The 14,665-nt window shown below is 50.5% G+C and overlaps 1 protein-coding gene across 2 annotated transcripts in view; it reads right to left on the reverse strand.

Annotated features, from left to right (window-relative positions):
• Nucleotides 1–253: 253 nt before the first annotated feature.
• The window catches only part of SOCS5 (suppressor of cytokine signaling 5), a 177,225-nt gene continuing 162,813 nt past the window's right edge, over nt 254–14,665 (reverse strand). For both annotated transcript variants that reach the window (XR_010109294.1, XR_010109289.1), the window contains exon 3: nt 254–722. The gene's annotated coding sequence lies outside the window, so the exon portion shown is untranslated. The remainder of the gene's footprint in view (nt 723–14,665) is intronic.

Consider the following 14,665-nt stretch of genomic DNA (forward strand, 5'->3'; position numbering starts at 1 on the left):
GCATCAGAAAACTTTTTAAAAAAATGTCTACCCTTTAGTCCAGCAATGCTACTGTAAATAACTTATCCAGTAGAGACGATCAGTCCAGACGCATTTACAACACTATTCATTCATAGCGTTGTTTCAACGCAAAAATGATAAATAAGATAAATATCCAACAACAGGGCACATGCATCCAGCTCTGACACAACCTTACCATGGAAACACAACTGGTCATAAATGTCAATGTACCAGTAACTAGTATGTACCAGTAATGTACAGCTAGGTTTATTAACATGAAAACTGTAAAATGTTATTGAATGAAAATAGGTCACAAAAGAAAGGATGTACAGTATGATTTCATATTTGTAAAAAGTTGTATGTACCCGCATTGTATAAAATTTTTTGGAAGGTTTCCAAGGCCCTCATCCCTGGTTTAAGAGACACCCTCGATTCTTTAAACTAAAGAATGCCAGCCATAGAGGACTTTGGTCACTGGTAGTCAAACATGTCACAAGCAATTCAGAAACTAGCCCCTCTGCCTGCAGCATTCGAGTTCCCCAGAAGGCACCCCGGCCGCCACATCACTGGAGTAGAAAGCAGATGCTTCCTGCCTCAGTTTATCCAGGATAGGGTCGGGAAAGCATGTGAAGGAGACCAGCTATTCTTTACCTCATAAACCGAGGGGAATTCAGGCTTCCACAGAGACAGGAGAGACCAAGATTAAGTCTGGCTCTTTCCTCCTAAAAAGAACAGAAAGAGACAAGGTCAAAACTGGCCGTAGGACACAGCTGTTTGGATTCATCAGTCCCCAGGCATTTATGAGCACCATTATGTGCGATGCATTTTGCTAAGTGTAGAAAGGTCACAGAGCCAGAGTTCTTGTCCTTAGGGAGCTCATTCTAGGGGGAAACAAAAATAACCTTGACGTGACTGGTAAGAAAAGAGGGAGGTGACCCAGAGGGGGAAGAGGTGCCCTCCGTGGGGAAATAGAGGAAGGCCTCACTGAGGAGGTAACCCCTGAGCTGATCTTGAAGGATGCAGACAGGACGGGGGATGGATGTTAAAATGGGACAAATGGCATGGACAGAGGAAGAGGCTGCCTGCTCAGTTTCTCTGGGTGTCTGGGCATCTAGACATTCATTCTCTCTCACAGCAGCACTTTTCTGCTTCCAGCTCACAGAGTGGGGAAAACAGCCACCCAGAGCCCTCCATTTACATGGCTTCCAGCCAGCGCAGTTGGTCCAAGGCTGGAATTGTAGTCCCAATTCCAATTTTCCATGTCTAATGCCCACTCCTGGCCTTGTAAATTGTGGCCAGGTGAGGTAGAGACTGTATGGACAAGATCCAGAAGTCTCTGTGGCTCTAACCAAGAGGGCTGGTGGGTGGAGGGCATTTCCCAGGGAAAAAGAGTGGAGTGAGGTGCTGAGTGGACAGCCCCTAAATCTCCATGCAACCTCAAAGGGATGATTCCAACCAGAAACTGATGCCTATACAGCCCATGTGCCCTGTTATCTTTGACACACAAGCTTCTGATTGAAGGACAGTAATTATTACCCCAAATGTGTTAGGAAATAGTAATCTCCCAGATATAGGCTGTCCCGTGTGCACTTTGGGCTGCAGGCCCAAGCACATGTGTGTATGTACACACACATATACACACACATACGTGCATACACATGTGCACGCACCAGTCCACACACCCAGAGCAAGAGGAGGAACTCAACTCCTCCTGCAGTCTGCCTGCATCTGCGAAGGATCACCAGCACAAACAATGCAGGGTGACTCATCGCCTGTGACTAACAGGCCTGCGGCTCCTAAGGTCCTCATGGCAAATGTCTCATCATTGTCCTTTTAAACCTTCAATGATGGGGGTCTCTCTAACCTGGCCTACACCTCCAACCCAGAGGAGCCTGGAGGGAGAGAGCTCATTCAGTTAGGAGGGGAGGGGAGAGCCTAGAGGAATTCACCAGATCTGTGCAATGGGGTGGTGGCGGGGGTGTTACTTTATGAGATGATTTACTGAAGATGTGCTGCAACACAGCACTCTTCACTGGAAATTCAGAACAGGGGATAATTTCCCCACAATCTATTTCCTGGCATCTTTTCAGAAATCCATGGATGGTGCAAAGTAAGATTGGAGTGTTGAGGGGGAGGAATGTCTCAGGGGGAGCAGAAATTGCCAGTTTAAAAGCGATCATCAGCTGGGCGCGGTGGCTCACGCCTGTAATCCCAGCACTTTGTAGTCCCAAAACCATTGCCCTGCCAGTGGTTTTGGTGAGCATGTCCACCAGCAGATGGGCCTGTCCAGGGTCCCAGTTGTGGAGCTGGGAAAGCAACTATTTATTCAACAAAGGACGAACAGGGAGACCAATGTAACTGAGGATGAGAAGGAGGAATGGGAGACAGATTCAAATGATCCATGAAAGCCATCCTAGAGGCCTGCTATAGTTGGGATGTGATTTGTGCTCACCAAATCTTATGTTGAAATTTGATCCCCCATGTGGTGTTGGGAGGTAGGGCCTAGTGGGAGATGTTTGGGTCTTGAGGATAGAGCTCTCAAGAATGGCTTGGTGCTGTTCCCAAGGCAATAAGTGAGTTCTCACTCTGATGAGAGTAGATTAGTTCCTGCAAGAGTGGGCTATTACAAAACCAGGATCCCCCTCAGGCTTTGCCTTTTCAGATATGTCCACCTCCCCTTTGACCTTCCACCATGTTGTGATGCAGCACAAAATCCCTTACAAGGAGCTGAGCAAATGCTAGATGCTAGCCCCATGCTTATTGAACTTCCCAGCCTGCAGAACCAAGAGCCAAATAAACCTCTTTTCCTTGTAAATTATCCAGCTTCAGGTATTCCTTTATAGTAACACTAAACAGCCTGTGAATGCTTAGGAGTCAGAACTCCAGGAGAAAGACTACTTCCTACCAGTCTTAGCAGGTTAGGATCAAAAGCTTTTCTAATTTGAATGAAAATTAGGAGAAAATATGAACTTCTTCTGAACTTCAAGCTTGTCAAGGGAGATCCTGGTTGCTCACGTAATGCATCACATAGGACAGGCCAGGTTATGCTAAGTCACAAACTGCTTTAGAAAATCTTACTGATTCAAAACAACAAAGGTTTCTTTTTTGCTCACAATGACATGTTCATCACAGATCTTCAGGTGCTCAGCCTGTCCTAGTCAGCCAGAGGGCCAAGCAGCTATTATTTGGCACTTGGACAATTGTCATGGAAAAGAGTATGCTGACTTTAAAAGTTTCCACCTGGAAGCAACACTCATCCTTTCCGCCATGTGGCAAGTCACATGGCACCGCCTAACTTCAAGTGGGCAGGGAGTAACCCCTTTCAAGAGTCCAGAGGAGGGAGGGCTGGAGTATTTGTGAACAGCCCTAATAACTTGCGTGCTTAACCAGAGCACATGGCATGCAGCAGATTCCTGGTACAGACTCTATTGACCTCAGGAATTCCGAGAAGGGAGACAGCATCATGGCTAGATTCAGGGAAATCTTCCTGGAGGAGGTGAAGTCTGAGGTTAACTTTGAAGGACAGTGCAGCTTTAGACCTATTAGATAAGGAAGATGGGCCAGAGGGAACAGCCTGAGACAGTAGATTTGGATGGAGACCAGGTCTGGAGGCCATAGTAGTTCCTTACTTACATCTTCTCCCAACCGTGGTCTCTTTCAGGCTCCAGGACTCATGCTGGGAGGGCAGAAGGAAAAGACTGGGCTGAGGCCAAGCAGAGATGAAAGTTGTTTTCAAGTATTAACCTGATCAGGAAAGGAGAGTTGGTGGAGACCCCTCAACATCCTCGGCCGCAGGCCCATCACACCCATACTCATCTCCGGAGGAGTTCCAGTTCAGAGAGGAGGTCTAGCCAGACTGGCAGCTGTGCTGTTCTGTCCCTCACTGACTTTTTCCTCCAGCAGATGGGCCCCAGGGCCCCACTGTCAGGCCATCCCCAGAACGAAATAAAAGCATTTTTATGAGAGAAAGAGACAGAGGGGGAAATGAGTCCTAGGTTTCTCTGCTAGTCACTCACCCAGAAAAAGCACCAACTGGGGGTCTTAATATAGTCCTATGGACTGAGTACTGAAGATAGAAGGAAAGACAAGGCCTTGCTTGGGGATGTCCTGGTGTGGAGGAGATGTGGTCCTTCCCTTTGAGATATCCTCAGGCAATGCCTTCAGGGTATTCCCGGTCTTAAAGGGAAGATAGAACTTCTCTGCATCCTGTTTCTCATCCTTCATAGCAATTAATTGAAATTGGCAACAGGAACCCAAGATGGTCTGGGAGCAGGTGTTAGGAGGACTTCACACTCCTCCCAACTGGGGCCACTCACAAGAGAAGCCTTAGACTTGGTCTACCTAACTGCCGGGTTATTGCAAGGAATAAATGAGCTCTTTGATAAGAGAGTGCTAAACAACAAAAACAACATTAGTAATAGATCATTCAAAAGCCAGGGCCTGCAGATTGGACGGCTTGATGTCAAGGCCCTGAGGATGGTTAAGGACTAGACTCCCCACTTTCCCTACAAGTGGCCGCCCAGTACTGCCCTGGTGATGGGTAGTCTTCCGTGGGGCCAGCTCCTGGGGGATAAAAGAGGAGCCACAGGGCAGAGGGGAGGAATAAAAGAATGGAGTGGGATGGCTGAGGTGGGCAGGATGAGGACGGGTAGGAAGCGCAGGAACTGGAAGAGAATAGGGCAAAGCGCCTCCTGGGGTTGAGAATGGGAGAGGGCCCAACAGTTGGTTCTAGGGTGGGTAGGAGATGAATCACAGTTCTGGGATGAGGGGGTAGAAGTCTGGTATATTGACCAGGGGGAGAACTTGTGGCAGGAGATGGAAATTGCGGTGAGCCGTGTGAGTTTCAGATACACAGGGACAGCCAAAGGCAAGAGTGAAGACGGTCACAGCCTGGAGCAGAAGGCTGGCCTTCCCCAGGCTCAGATTCTGATGCCCCCACCCCTCTGCCTCTGAGTCAGGCTCACAAGCCCCGTGGGAAGCTGTGGATGCTTCTGAGGCACCAGAGGGGCTGGGTACTGCTGAGGAGGGGAAGGTGGGGCTGGGAAGCAGGCAGGGGCTTAGAGCAGGAACCGAGATGGGCTCCAGGGACTGGGCAGTGAGCTCCATGGTCTCTCTGTGGACCAATATCAGGGCCAGGTTTTCACCCTTCCTAGAGTTACGTGTCCAGGAGCAAAGAGCTGCTTGGATCTTCCTCGGAGCGGTGCATGTGCTAAGAGGAGGAATAGAATGGCTTCTGCCATCAAAACTGTCCCCCTTCCTTCTCTCATCCAGTCAGCACTGGATGCACCTTGGGCGGAGGAGTTCAGTGATGCTCACCTGGGATCCAGCCAGGAGAGGGCGTGATCTTCACCCCTGCATGGACCCCTAGGTGGCCAAAGATCAGGACTCTAGTGCTCAGACTTCAAAAGTGAGCACAAAGGCATATAATAATAACAATAATAGCAACACATTCTTATCTTGTGCTTGGCACTGCTCAAAGGACTTTGCAGCTGGAATCCCACCACAACCCTGCTATTGCCACCTATGTTTTATAGATGGGGAACTGGGCACAGAGAGGTGAAGGAATTTGCCCCAGGTCCCAGGGCAGGAAGGGGAGCAGCTGGATTCCAACCCAGACAGCCCAGCTTGTGGGCCTGTGCTCCAACTGGACATGGACTGATCTGCTGGAGGGTTTCCGTTACAGCCAGCAAGTCCTTCACTCAGAAGATGCTGCCAAACTCGGGGCTGGGCGCTGCTGGGGCTCTGGGATCAGTGCCCTGGAGTCCTGGGCTTAGGAGTTGGGAGAGGCCAGCCAGGCAAAGGGGCCCTGGGGGTCTGAGGCAGGCAGGTCAGCTGAGCAGGGCTTCAGGGTGCAGAGGGAGGGGCAAGATATGGGCACAGGCAGGGAGTAGGGGCAAGGAAAGAGTAGGAGGGAAGAAGGGAGGGGGACTCTCCAGACAGCAGATGAGTGAATTGGGAGAGCTGGGGGTGAGGGTTAAAACGACAGCAAATGCAGGCCTCATCTGGTCTATAAACAAATAAAATTGGAGCCACAGTGGGGCACAAACAATGTCCTGGAGACAGAAAAAGTCGTCACATGCCCTGAGCGAGGCTGGAAGAGGGTGGGCTTGGGAGCTGCTCCTGGCAGACGCCTTGCTGGGCCACAGTGTCAGAGACTCAGAACATGTGCTAAGTTCCAAAGAAGAAGAAAATCCCCTAGCCCATGGGCTGCCTGGAGTTGGGGACGCTGGAAGGGGGAGAGAAGGACCTCCTCAAACTCGGGCAGGCTCTGACCTTCAGTGAGGACTCAGGAGTCTGTGGGGACACCGTCCAGGAGGCACACAGGGAGCTTGGCCTAGGAGGCCAGAAACGGGGGGTTCAGGTCTGGCCCTGCTCCTGCCTGTGAGGCACCTTGGGTAGTTCACAGCCTCTCTAAGCCTCATTGGTGACATGGGCACATGGACTATAACTATTGCTATTATCAGAATTACTCTCATCAGTAGAGAGCCTTCCGGGGAGCCCTGCTCAGGCATCTGGGCTCCTCCTGGCCTCTGTGGGCAGGACCACCCCTGACACCCCTGACACCCCTGTCTACAGCAGGGCTTCTCAACCTTGGCACTGGTGACATTTTGGGCTGGAGGCTTCTTTGTTTTGAGGGCTGTCCTGTGCATTTCAGGAAGCAGAATCCCCAGCTTCTACCCATTAGATGCCAGTAGCACCCCATCATGAAAACCAAAATCCTCTCAAGACTTTTTCAAAGGTGCCCCCTGTTGAGAGCCATGGGTCTAAAGGGAAGACAGGTGAAGATGAGCCACAGGACAGATGAGCCAAGGGGCTGCACTGGCAGATCCTGGGGTGGGTCCCTTCATCTCTCCCAGGTCCTCAGTTTCCTGCTTCTTATTATGGGAAACAGAACTCTGGGCCTCCAAGACAGAAGGAGAGCTGCTGTTTGGAACCTGGAAGCTGTTTTAGGTCGGGTTGGGTGGGCTGAGGGACCACTAACTATCCCATCAGGAGAGCGCTAGGAAGGAGGCGTGTGGTCAGGGACACCTGTGTGCTTTGCTCCCACGTGCCGCTCCGCCTCATGCCTGGTGCTCCTCTTGTCTTCATTTCAGTTCAGACCCTTGCAGTTTTCCTCTGTACTATGCTGTTTCATAACGACGTGCCTTTGCACAATCTATTTCCTCTGCCTAGAGAAGTTTACGTGCCTTGTCAATCTGTTGAACTCTTATTCATTCTTCAAAATCCAACCTAGGAACCATCTCCTCTATGAAACCATCCCTGACCTCCCTGATGGAGTGAATTTTTCCCTTCATGGACCTTGTCTCTTGCCCTTCTCTCTCGAACTCCTGGCCTCGAGCAATCCTCCCGCCTCAGCATCTCAAAGTGCTGGGATTACAGGCATGAGCCATCATGCCCAGCCCTGCGCTTCTCTCAGTAAGGTTTCATTGCCTGTCTATTCTACTACACTCAGAATTCCTGGAGGGAAGTTCCTCGAGTTCAATGACACTCAGCACAGAGCCAGGCATGCTGATCGGCCCAGTCAATATTTGTCGAGTTGAACATAATTCAGAGGCAGAGGGAGATTCAGCCCATTAGGAAGGCCGACGCCTCTGCCAAGGTAGGCTCTGACTCGCTGCGGGAGGAAGACTGCCCTTTCTCACCACAGGGACTTGTAGGACACCCCAATCTAAACTAATGTAGGAACCACAACAAGCTGTTCATGGGGCACCAGCTGGTCCCAAAAGTGGAATTCTAGAACCTTAAAATTGCAAGGGGGCTCTGAGAGCCAACCTTCTTTACAGGCAAGGAATCCGAGTTCCAAAGAAGTGACAGGCCCTGCCCTAGCACACCTAGGTAGTTAGTGACTCAACCGGAACAAGAATGTAGGTCCCTGCAATCCCAGCTTGGGGCTTAGGCTGCCTCAGAAAGCAAGCTGGGCCAGGAGCAGTGGCTCACACGTGTAATCCCAGCACTTCGGGAGGCCAACGCAGGTGGATCACCTGAGGTCAGGAATTCGAGACCAGCCTGGCCAACATGGCGAAACTCCATCTCTACTAAAAATACAAAAATTAGCTGGGCATGGTGGCGGACACCTGTAATTCCAGCTACTTGGGAGGCTGAGGCAGGAGAATCTCTGGAACCCAGGAGGCGGAGGTTGCAGTAAGCCAAGATCGCTCCATTGCACTCCAGCCTGGGCGACAAGAGCGAAACTCCGTCTCAAAAAAAAAAAAAAAGCTGACCCCTCCAAGGTGTAGCCCTGACTCTGAGGAGCTACGAGGTAGGAATCAGCCTCACACATCTGCACAGTGGGAACAGCAGCACCTGCTTCCGAAGGAGTCGGTAAATGTCATGAGGCACAATGACAGCACACAGTAGGTCTTCACTAAGGTGAGGTCCCCCCGCCACCCCCACTTCCTGCTCCTCCCAAGAAGGTGCCAGCACTGAGGGCCATTGTACAGTTCAGAATCAGGAAGTTTGTCACAGGCGAGGAGCCAGGGTTTACAACAGGAACTGCTGTTTCCTGAGAACGCGGTGTTCCCAGAGGCCAGCCCTCCCCACCTCTCTCTGCTCAGATCCCATTCACCCCCACTCCATCCCCACACAGAGTCACCCATTACTGTATGTTCAATGTGTGCTTTCAAATTTGCAGCCCCAGCCACAACCTCCCTCCCGAGGACCCGGCCCACATTCCCTCCGGCCAGCTGGACTTTGGCCTTGGCTATCACATCCTCACCCTAAAGACCGAAGGCCTGAAACCAGGCTCTGGTCTGCTATGGGACACATGGGCGGTTTGTCAGGAGCTGCTTCTAGCCCTTCCCTGCCACCCTGGAATCACTAGACTTGTCTACAGAACATGAAAGGATTGGATCTGAGTCTAGGTGCTTTGCTAGCTCCATGGGGCACAAGACATAGTTGTCTCTCTGCTCTGTGCTCCTCCTCCCCATAATCTGCCCTCCAACCTCCAGCTTCTTATCTTTCTTGGACTTGTCACCCTTACAAAATTAAATGCTTTTAGGGTCAGTGGCCACATGCCAGGGAAGTGGGTCTTTCAACTGCACACTCCCAAGGGCCAAAGACACAACCTTTTTATCTCCAAAGGCTCAAGGACACCACTCACCCTCCTGTTTCTTTCTTTCTTTCTTTTCTTTTAAAATTTCTTTTCTTTTTTCAGTAGCTGCCACTGTCCACTCCAGGTGTCATGGTGATATGGAGATGGCTTTAGATGCATATTCCATCAGAGGACCCAGAAGTACTCAAATCTTTCCTAACCCCTCAATCCATCACAAAAAACGTAAAGCAAAGTAATAGGATACCTTGTTGCCAGCTGGGGCTTTGACCCCCTGCGCCAACCTAGGAAGCAATGCTGTGGCCACCTTTCTCCTCAGCTTGTCAGGCCCCATAGCCTTGCGCCAAAGAACCTCTTTCTCCTATGGCCACACCTGAGTCTTAGGTGAGCAAAGGACAGCACCAAGAAGCAGCAGGTGCCTCGATGTGTGGGCCTTCGTGGCCCAGGTGGCCTGCCAGGAAAAAGACTCAGGTTCACTCTGTCTGGACGGGAGTGGGCTTGCAGCAGGGGAAGAAGAAGGTGCGAGAAAGACATGTCTCGGGCTACTTGGAAACAGGTGGGGGAGGAACATCAACAGAGAAGCACCTGCTGTAAGGGAGAGCAGCCCCTGGGCTTTTCCTCCCTGCACTCTGCAAAGTGGATGAGGGCTGGGGAGCCAGCCCCAGGCTCAGCACTGCCCTGGCAGAGCCGGAAAGGGGCCACGCCCATGTGCACTGGGGTTTTTAAACAGGCACAGTGACCCCACCCACTAGTGCAGTGACCCAGTGGATGTCTGAATTGGCCCAGGAAGACAGTGAGAAGATACAGAGAGACATTTTTTCCTGCAGAAGGCCACAGCAGCACTCCCTGCCCTAATGGGCCTGGCTTGCTTCCATGTGGTGACTTTGAAGGCTATTCTCCTTTAACAGGTTCCCCCAAATCTTGATGGAGAATCAGGTAGCAGACAACATACGTCACAGATGCAGGAGGTTGGGAGGGTTCTGCAGACCCCAGCTTCTTTCCTTAGAGAAGGCCCAGGATGCCTGGTGACCTCTGGAATCCTGGCATTGTGTCCTACTTGGTGATGCCCCCTTCCCACACCTCAGAGTATTCCTGATTCCCACAAATTCCTCAAAAAATGACTCACATAAAATGAATTTGCAAGCAGTTGGCATAGTGAAAAAGGGTGGGCTCTTGACTCAGATCTGGGTTGCAATTTCCACTTTCCTGATACCTAGCAGTGAGACCCTGGACAGGTTCCTAGCTCCCGCAGCCTGCGTTTGCTCATCCCAGGGGATGGGGATGTTATCTTCCTGGTGATTGTGAGGATCACTGTGGAGACAACCTGTAGTGTCCAGGTTGCTCTGTGAGATGCTCCATAAGTGGTAATGAGCAGTTACTCCAGATTTAAAAAGGAACTCAGATAGTAGTAATAAAAACTAACATAGGGAGAGTACGCATTTTATGCCAGACACTAAACTAACGACTTAAATTGAATCTTATTTAACACTCAAAATAGCTCTATGGGGTAGATACTATCTATTATGAACTGAGTGTTTCTGTTCCTGAAAATTCATGTTGAAACCCTAACCCCCAATGTGATGGTATTGGGAGGTGGGGCCTTTGGGAGGTGATTGAGTCATGAAGGTGGAGCCCTTGTGAATGGGGTTAGTGCCCTTATAAAAGGAGGCCAGAGATCTAGCTAGTTCTTTTTCCACTGTGTGAGGACACAGAGAAGTTGGCAGTCTGCAACCTGGAAGAGGCCCTCATCAGAACCTGCCCATGCATGAAACACCCCGATCTTGAACTTCTACCCTCCAGAACTGTGAGAAATAAATGCTTGTTGTGTAAACCACCCAGTCGATGGTACTCTGCGATAGCAACCTGAAATACTATTTCCATGTTACAAAAGGAATTTGGGACACAGAGAGGTAAAGAACTGGTTCAAGAGCAGAGTGAAGACTTGAACCCAGAAATACTGACTCCAGAGTGGCCATTTTAGGAAGAGGTAGCAAGAAGGGGCAGAAATGAAGTTGGAGAACTAATCAAACATGGCCCACAAGTTTGTCTGTTCTTAAGGATGGGATCCCCACTGAAACATATGGTAAAGATCTCATTTGGGAGGAAGCTCTGGGCAGGTAGCCCACCCCTATCCCCCGTGTTTGCAGACCTTGCTTTCTGAGCCATCCCAGGTGGGTTTTGGGTGGAGGGAGTAGTCTCTCCTGTCTTTTGGGGTCTCTGTTGAAATAGATCTTTAACCTCTCACCCAACTCTGATATATCCCAGGCAGCTCAGACCCAGCAAGTGTGGGAGGGGGTGGGGGCAGAGCCTGGCATCCCTCAGAATGTGGAGGGAAAGGTCTTCAGTAGCACACATGCTGGGAGTTTGAGCCAGCAGCTGTGATGGCAGCACTGCTGACTTGCAAAAGACATCTGTTGGCATGCAGGCATTGTGAAGGAAAGCTTGTAATTGCAGCTATAGATCAAATGCGGACAGAGGAAAAACTGTCAAACTCCTTGGAGTTATTTTGTAGAGAAGAGCAGAAAAATGCAGCTGTGATGTGATAGCTGGGCTGGCTGGATGTTGGCAGAGGAGGGATTCCTGGGGCCATGGTGGAGGAGGGGTCCCCTACCTCAGAAAGCATTGCTGTGCCCTTCACTTTCAGGATGACAAAACAGCCGGACTCCCAGAGGAAGAGGCCCCTCCACCATGGGGGCTGTCATGGGAGCAGCTGTGAACTAAGCCCAGTTTATCTTTAGCATCCTTATTCTCTTTCTGGATTTGAGTTCTGGTTCTGCCACTTATAGCTCTGTGCCCTTTGGCAAGTCACTTAAAGAAAATAACTCTATGTATTGAGTTCCCGCTATCTGTTAGCTCCTGGGGTTGGTCTTCTCAGCTGGAGTTACCTTCTTCCTCACTAACAGAGACTGATTTTATTCGGGCTTCCGCCTTCTCCCAGCCAGCCTCGGGCTTTAGCCCAGTTGCGGCCATCTCTAGCCCCTGAAGGTGGATCCCGATTGGTTCAAGCCAATGACAGCCGTTCCAGTTCTCTTACCTGTGATTGGCTTAGGCATGGGCTTGTGACCCAATCCTGGCCAGTGAGATTCAAGAAGTCTATAAGGGGTACTTTGGGAAGGTTTCTCATTTCATTCTCCCGAGACGCTCTGGATATTGTGCATGGAACCACTATAGGCATCCAGCTGCCAGCCTGAAGCTGACAGCAGCACTGAGGATAGCATCTGGGTCCTTGATGATGCCATTGAGCTGCTAAATTAACCTTTTCTGGAGCTAGCCTACCTTGCGGTTTCTTGTTATAGGAGATAATAAATTTCTTATTGGTTAAGCCCCTTTGAGTTGGGTTTTCTGTTAATGGCAGTTAAAAACATCCCTACTGCTTCTTGCCTCACTGAAAAAGGGGTAGGAAAAGTATGTTATCTCTCCCACATTAGACGATCCCATAGCTGGGTGGCTTGGTCTCTGAGGTGTCATTGTCTTATAGCTTTCACATAGCAAGCTGTCCCTGCCACCACTCAGGGTGCAAATACATCCCTTTGATGGCAAGATGGGTGGGCTCATGTAACAGCCATTTTGCCCTCCCAACACGCAGCCTGTTTTGCTGGATAAGGCCCATTATGGCAGGTCTGTTCTCTCAGGCAGATGAAGTGATCTGAGGAAGTGTTTGTCCGATAAATGTCTCTCACTGCTTGTTTTATGAGTTACTTGGTATTATGAGATATGTTACATGCAAGCTTGTGTTGGAATCGATGAATTATTAAGTATCCACTATCTAGTTTTGCCTTGGAACGTCTTGTGCTCTCTGGATATAAGATGAGGACTGAAAACTCCACTGATCCCTGCTGGATATCTCCGGCTTAGTAATAATGAATGATGGGGACACTGCCCCATCTGGGACTTTCCCAGCTCAGCTTTTGCCTGAGGAAGGAGCTGATTAATGTGGGACTGATTAATGTGGGATACTTTCTGGTGTCAAAAAGAGGAAGATTAAAGGGCTATACCTTCTCCCTCTGCCCCCCACCTCCAAGCCAGACAGCTGAGACCACTGAGATGCTTGGTCCCATGTCCACTTCTGAGATGCTGAGCGGGAGGAGTGCAGCAGTAGTCAGAAAAAGTCCATTTCTGCCCAAGAGGACTCACAGCTTGCATCCCTTATTTGATTAACACATCCTAAACAAGTAGGCTTCTGTTAAAACCCTGGAGGTCAAAGAATTCAAGTCAAACAGCTCCCAGAGAAGATTAGGAAAACTGAAAATGGACCGTCCCCACTGCTGTCCACAATTAATTCCTTCTAGGGAGCTCTGTAAGTCCTAGGCTGAATCTGGGAGTCGCAGATGCCCTGGGGAGGTCAGGGCTGCAGGAGCTCCGAGTCCAGCTAAGCCCCAGTGGGGTAAGAAAGATCTGCTCGCTTCAGGGCCAGACTCATCAGCTTGCAGACAGAGGTGGACCTAAGCCAGGAGAAGGCAGGGAGCTCTTTTGGACTTCACACAACCAGTCCTGTCATCCTCATGAGGGCTTCTTGTTGCTTATGAAAATAGATCTTGTTTTCCTATAGGCGGTAAGTTCTTTCCCTGCTACCTTTAGCTAGAAGGAAACTCAGACCAGCAACTCAGACAGCAGCCTCTGGAATCTGCCTAGGTTCAAATCCTGGCTGCACCATGACTATCTGCGTGTCCCTGGGCTTTATGCGACCACTCTGCAACTCGGCTTCTTGTCTGTACAATGTGGAGATCACAGCGTCCCTCATGGAGTGGCCAGGAGTGTTAAAGAAAGTGGCACAGGAGCCCATTTGGATCTGGCGCATAGTTGTGAGCTACTATGTGGGTATCACAAAGCTGGGCTCTCTCCCAGGACTTGGTGACCTGGTTGCTTTGAGGTTTATCTGCCCCCACCCCATCTGTCAGACACACCTGCATGTCTTGTGCTCAGAGCCCCGTCTTGACTCTCATTCCGCCCTCACATGGGCTTTGTGAGGAGGGTGGTCCTGTGTTAATGTTTCCATTTGAGCAATTTCCAGAGGTTAAGAAGGTTTGGGGGCAGCTGAGCATGTGTCCCCATAGCAACCCTGTGAAAGGGGGATGGGTATGTCTTTAGAACCCCGCCCCACGTGGTCCTGCCTGCGGTCCCCATGAGAACAGAGGAGAACAGGCAGCACCTCCTATCCTGCAAAACCAAGGTGTGGAGGGCCAGGGGCTGACAGGGAGGATGGGCTGGTGGACAGTCCTGGGGCACCGGAGCAAGGGCTCCAGCCACAGAGATGGAGAGGGAGAAGGGCTGGGGCAGGCAGCCCACAGCCCCACCTGTCTCATCCAGTAGAGAGGAAACTCACATGCCTGTGAACCTAAGGCAAGAACACCAGGCAACAGATGTCACAAATGATGTCTCCCCAGGACTCTGGGGAAGAAGCGAGGGGTGAGGGATACTTAGGACAGCTCCCCAAGCTTTTGTTCCTCTCAGAGCTGTGCCTTGGGTGCCTGGACCCATGTTGAGACGGAGTCTGGGGCTGGGGGAAGCACCCATCATACCCAGAAGGTCACGCTCTTGGTCTATCCTTTATCATGAGAGAACCCAGGGGCAAAGGGCACAGGAGACACGCATATCTCTTCTCTGATGGAGCTTAAG

The sequence above is a fragment of the Pan paniscus genome, chromosome 12 (genome assembly GCF_029289425.2).
Source record: "Pan paniscus chromosome 12, NHGRI_mPanPan1-v2.0_pri, whole genome shotgun sequence".
Classification (NCBI taxonomy): Eukaryota; Metazoa; Chordata; class Mammalia; order Primates; family Hominidae; genus Pan; species Pan paniscus.